The sequence below is a fragment of the Miscanthus floridulus genome, chromosome 18 (genome assembly GCF_019320115.1).
Source record: "Miscanthus floridulus cultivar M001 chromosome 18, ASM1932011v1, whole genome shotgun sequence".
Classification (NCBI taxonomy): Eukaryota; Viridiplantae; Streptophyta; class Magnoliopsida; order Poales; family Poaceae; genus Miscanthus; species Miscanthus floridulus.
Window position 1 is genome coordinate 75,386,156 of NC_089597.1, and position 6,082 is coordinate 75,392,237.

At 44.3% G+C, this 6,082-nt stretch overlaps 1 pseudogene; it reads left to right on the plus strand.

Moving 5' to 3' along the window:
- The first annotated feature begins 478 nt into the window (after nucleotides 1-478).
- LOC136523090 (protein SWEETIE-like) lies at nucleotides 479-5,838 on the plus strand (annotated as a pseudogene).
- The last annotated feature ends 244 nt before the right edge of the window (nucleotides 5,839-6,082 follow it).

Here is a 6,082-nt window from a genome sequence, read left to right on the forward strand (position 1 = left end):
AGCAGTATTTGTGGAAGCTGATGATATTAGTGGTATCCACTTCACACCAATCATTTCAACAAGTGTCAACTAATTTATGCTTGTCAAATATTATATCCTTCCTCCAAAATATCTTGCCTTTCATGAAGAAATGTTTTAGAGGTACCTTCTGTTTCTTCTCAATTTCCTTGTTATTCTTGGAACATATTCACCTGTTTGGCCCACTAATATTTATGAAAAACTTTTGCCATTGTCCTTCTAAAATCTGCTGTTTTCTACCCTTGTAAAAGAATGAACCTATCTAGTTTTGTTAGCAACTAGTTGTAGTCCATTCAGACCCTCCCTTGGTATGAAACATGCATCTTTTTTTTTCTTAAATAGTGTGAAAATGGGCGTATCTGTGTTGCCACCCCCAGCCCCCCAGAAGCCAAACAATCTGGCAAAAGGTCACTTAGAAAGGGTATGGGCGGATATCTCCATGGACTTCGTCGAGGGCCTCCCGAAGGTGGGTGGCAAGTCTGTCGTACTCACGGTGGTCGACTGCTTCTCCAAGTACGCGCACTTCATCGCGCTCGGCCACCCCTACACCGCCACCTCCGTCACTCGCGCCTTCTTCGACGGCATCGTCCGGCTCCACGGGTTTCCCTCCATCGTCAGCGACCGGGATCCGGTGTTCACCGGCCACGTCTGGCGCGACCTCTTCCGGATGGTCGGCGTCAAGCTGCGTATGAGCACGGCTTTCCACCCGCAGACTGACGGTCAGTCCGAGGTGGTGAACAAAGTGATTGCCATGTACTTGCGGTGTGTTACCGGTGACCGCCCGTGTGCGTGGGTGGACTGGCTCGCCTGGGCGGAGTACTGCTACAACACCTCCTACCACACCGCCCTGCGCGCCACTCCGTTCGAGGTGGTCTATGGCCGTCCCCCGTCGCCCATCCTGCCGTACAAGCCGGGGACAGCCCGGTCGGAAGCTGCTGACGCCCTCCTCCGCAGCCGTGATGAGATCCTCGCCGAGGTGCACCAGCGCCTCCTGCAGGCGCAACAGTTGTCCAAGAAGTACTACGACGCCAACCACCGCGACTTGGAGTTCGCCGTCGGCGACTGGGTCTGGCTGCGGTTGTTACACAGAACAGCGCAGTCCCTGGACCCCCCGTGCCAGACGCAAGCTTGGGCCTCGCTACGCCGGACCGTTCCAGGTGTTGGAGCGCATTGGGCGCGTCGCCTACCGCCTGCAGCTGCCGGAGGGCACCCGCGTCCACGACGTCTTCCACATGGGGCTGCTGAAGCGGCACCGCGGAGATCCGTCGGCTGTTCCGGCTTCCCTTCCGCCGGTCCTCGATGGTCGCGTTCTGCCGGGACCAGAGCGGGCGCTGTAGGCGCAGCAACGCCGCGATGTCTAGCGCGTGTTGATCAAGTGGCGCGGCCTTCCGGACGAGGATGCTACTTGGGAGCCTCTCGATGAGTTCCGCGAGCACTTCCCCGACTTCCAACTCGAGGATGAGTTGTTTGCGCAGGCGGGGAGAGATGTTATGACCTCCTATGCCAGGCGCAGGCCCAATAGTGGCTAAGGGGCCGGTCTGTTAAGGGGCTTAGAGGCCCAATTTATCGCTTATTTGGTATTTCCTTAGAGATAGATATAATTCCTTAATTATAGCATCTATAGGGAAGGATAAATACTTGTAATCGGGGATGATTGAAATTAAGCAGAAAGTAACAATTAAGTTGTTGGCTTCCTTGGGAGTCAGCCGTCCCTGCCCTCTCCCTGCTGTGAACAGTACCCGCGTTACTGTAGCGCTACGGAACTCTAAGGCTGCAGCAGCAGCCGCTGCTCTCGCCGGCACGGCCCCTCGCCGACGTCGAGAGTACAGACCACGTCCTCTCCTCTTCCACCCCTATAACCTGCGCAGCAACACCGGTAGGGCATCAAGTCCTATCAGAGATTAACTAATGTGTACTTGTATAGTTGCGAGTACTGCTTCTCTCTTCTTTTTCTAGAAGGGCTAATAGTGTCTCTGGTTTCATTCCTTTTGCATCCATGTTAGCAATATTCAAGGATAATACTGGAACAAAGTTTTATCCATTGCATATTGCTTATTTTTAATGAGACTACTGCCTAACTTTTGTTTCACCATGAAGATTATCAGATTCTGCCCTGACAATTTTTTTGAGGTTGAAGCCTTTGTCTCCTCTGCATTAGAGTTATTGTCTCGGTATCTTGGTGTGATATTTCAATGGTAATCTTGCTGCACTGTACTTTGTTTCAAACTTTCTTTCTGCATGTGCTTCATTTCAGATTTCCTTGAGGCAATGTAGTTAGTTTCAGAACCAATTGCTGATCTTCTAGTTAGAACCTTTTGTTCCTTAAATGCAATATTGTCATTAAATTCTGTATTTGTGATCACTGCAGTAGGGGTGGGAGTTCTCAGAATCATTCAAGTAACACTTTGATTTCTGAGTTGTCTATTGCAAGTGAGACAATGGCTTGTCGGATCAAAGGAGAGGTAGTGATAGGTTATACTTCCCTTGATTATGTCTAGTGCAAATTGGCTTGAACTATATATTTTCATTCCTGGAATCTAATAGCTGGTCTCATGTAGCAGTATTTGTGGAAGCTGATGATATTAGTGGTATCCACTTCACACCAATCATTTCAACAAGTGTCAACTAATTTATGCTTGTCAAATATTATATCCTTCCTCCAAAATATCTTGCCTTTCATGAAGAAATGTTTTAGAGGTACCTTCTGTTTCTTCTCAATTTCCTTGTTATTCTTGGAACATATTCACCTGTTTGGCCCACTAATATTTATGAAAAACTTTTGCCATTGTCCTTCTAAAATCTGCTGTTTTCTACCCTTGTAAAAGAATGAACCTATCTAGTTTTGTTAGCAACTAGTTGTAGTCCATTCAGACCCTCCCTTGGTATGAAACATGCATCTTTTTTTTTCTTAAATAGTGTGAAAATGGGCGTATCTGTGTTGCCACCCCCAGCCCCCCAGAAGCCAAACAATCTGGCAAAAGGTCACTTAGAAAGCTGCAACTACTCTCTAAGCATTTGGAATATGATCCAGTTAGAACAAGTTATCTGTGCTTTACTTATAAAAAATTAATAAAAATAGCAGTATAGTAAAGGGCTATAAAATTGAATTAATCACAATTTACCTATAAGTTAACCCACAGTTGATTTCGGCATGGTGTCCATTCTCCACTTCTAACAGATATAGACGAGCAATGAGATGACCTGCATTAATTTATAAGGCTCCACCATTTTTAGTGTTCCTTTTAAGTTGTGTACTCAAGGTTTGATTGGAACAAAACATTCAGTAAAAGGGAATGCTATTTTTGGATGGCCTCTTGACTGCATACAATTGGGTCCATCCATAAGTTGCTTCCCCATCATTACCTAGAACTCCTAATGTCTAGCAAACGTTTAAAGTTGAAGGCTCAAAAGGGACCCATAAAAAAGTACTACCTAGAAAATTGGTGGATAAAAAAATTAGCTTTTATGAACATGAAGCAATAACCGTTCATAAAGAATGATGATGCTTAAAGAATTGGTGCCCCCTTTTTTTGTAGAAAGAGCTGAATCAGATGGTGAGTGCACGAGTCCTAAAGTTGTCTTCGGTGCTATGGTTGGCCTAGTGGGATACTTCTATATAGAGTGTGATAAGAAGATCTCATTGCTCGAAAACAAGATTTCTGATTCCTACAAGCTGTTGACAAAGATGCTACTTTTTTGCTTGGGAGAAGCCACTGCTCTTGCAAAACTTGTTCCTGAGATCGTTTATCAAAGTGAAAATGTAAGTAACAATGATGTGCTCCTTTGGGGCAGCTTCAGGCTGTGCGTACAGGTTATTCAGGGTTCACTTCGTAGTACCAACATACAGGTAGATAACTGCTTCACCTATTATTGGTACCCAGATGTCACTCTTTGCTAGTGGTTAGTTATGAAATTGTTTTCACTAAGCAGATGCACATGCTGGGTCTGCATGTACTGAGAAGCTATCCACAGGAGGAGCTAACTGAAGGTTCAGAAACAAAGATGGATTCTTTTATGATGTTGCTTACGGAATTGCTGGGAGACTTGTTTTTGGTGATGCAGACTACGCTGAAGGTATTATATAGAATATATTATGAGATTGTCAAAATTTCTGCAAAATCGGGTGGTATTATCTGACAAAGTTCTTACTCCAGGAATGTTCAAACAAAGAATCTGTCAGTGTCATTGATGAATGTTTGAAACTTCTTTTCCTCTTCCACACACTAGCACAATCAAAGAGACACCAACAAGATGCTACAACTCTTCTGCTGGAGGCCTTGCTGATGATTTTCAATCTGTCCAGTGATACTGTTTCACAGGTAAATTTGATTTGTTTTTTTATCTAATAATGCGACAGAAAATCTACTGTTCAGCTTTATTTTGTTGATCATTTTGTACAATATTCTGTTTCAGGAGCTTGTTGAAGTGAACACCATTTCCAGAAAGTTGTTCTCTCATTTTATTCAGATTCCGTCTGTGGCTATACAGATCAAAGATATAATGCTTTCTGCACCACCTGAAAGGAGACTACAGCTTCAGGTATTGTTCCTTACTGTGTGTGGATTTTCTTTTTGAATCGAATCTGTATGTGTTGATTGTATGTGCATGTATCAATGGATACTGTTTTGTATTAAGCTTGACTTTCATGATGATCTTAAGAGTTAGTGCCATCCATACTCTGTACATTTGTTGCTGAGCTCCTATATTCATGATTCTACTTCCTTGATGCCCTGAGAGAGTCAATAATCTTGCATATATGTAGGACATGGTCCGAGCTTCAGTCAGTCAAGGCCAGATAACGGTGCCAGCGGCTATGAGTGCACACTCAGAACAGAATATCCAGGATAGTAGCAGTAAAAACCCTGGGTCCAGTGCTGAAGGTTCTGATTGTGTTGCAACTCACGGGAAGAATGAAAATGAAGTTGATGACTGGGATGACGACTGGGACGCTTTCCAATCTCTTCCTGCAAGTGCAAATGATGGTGTTGATTCTGGAGAAATCTCTCTTACAACTAGATATAATGAACAGACCCCACAGGAAAATAGCAGTCACGGTTCTAGTAGTGTGGATATTACAGCTGGTGCTATGGAAGACATAACTTGTGTAGACAAGGAACTTGAGGAGCCCTCTGATTTGCAATTCTCAAGTACTGAACAACAGGCCAAACATGAATTACCAGGGTCATCCCACGAAGATTGTGATGAACTCGAAAGACATCCATCTGTTGATTGCAAAGAGAAATTAGCTCATAATGAGACAGCAGATGAACTGCCGCAGGTTCATGAAGACATTGAACAAGTAATTGAAGATACCAAAGTTGTCTGCAGAAATTCATGGGATTGAAGTGGATGTCCATGATGACATTGTTGAAGATGATTCCCCAATAAATTCAAACAATCTGTCAGATACCACAGAGGATGAGTCCAAGGGTTGGGACAATGCATCGAGGGTTGACGGCAAGTTTGTCACGGATGACAGTAGAGAAGAGCTGTCAGGTTCCTCTGATGCTGACACACCAGATTTTAGTATGTCAGGAAATGTGATGAGCGAGAGCATAGGAAATGACCAACTTAGGGGCTGATTGGTTCACGTACCAGTGGAGCCTAGCTCTTATCTGGGAGCCTGTATGTGGGACAGGCTAAGTGTATATAGCACTGCCATGTTTGATTGCCGGTATCTACTTAGTCTGGCTTAGTGGCTAAGAAGAGATGTTATTTGGTTGCATCTATCGAGATATGTTGCATTAGATAAAAAGATATAAGGTTACTACCATGATTTTTATTTTGTACAAGTACAGTTCTTATTTTATCCTATTATTGTTCTGAAGTTTGGGAATGAAGGGAAAGTGAGGGAGAGGGAGAGAGGCTGGTGGGTGGGTGTGGGACGTGCTGACAAGTGGGGTTGGGTGGGTGTATGTGACACCTCATTGCTTGCATGTCACAGGTGTCGTGATGTTCGGTTGGACTGTTCGGGCGAACATCGCAGAACCCAGGAAGTGCAAAGAGTGATAAGCAAATTTTTTTTTGAAAAATATAATTTTTTGGATTCAGATTATGCTTTTAG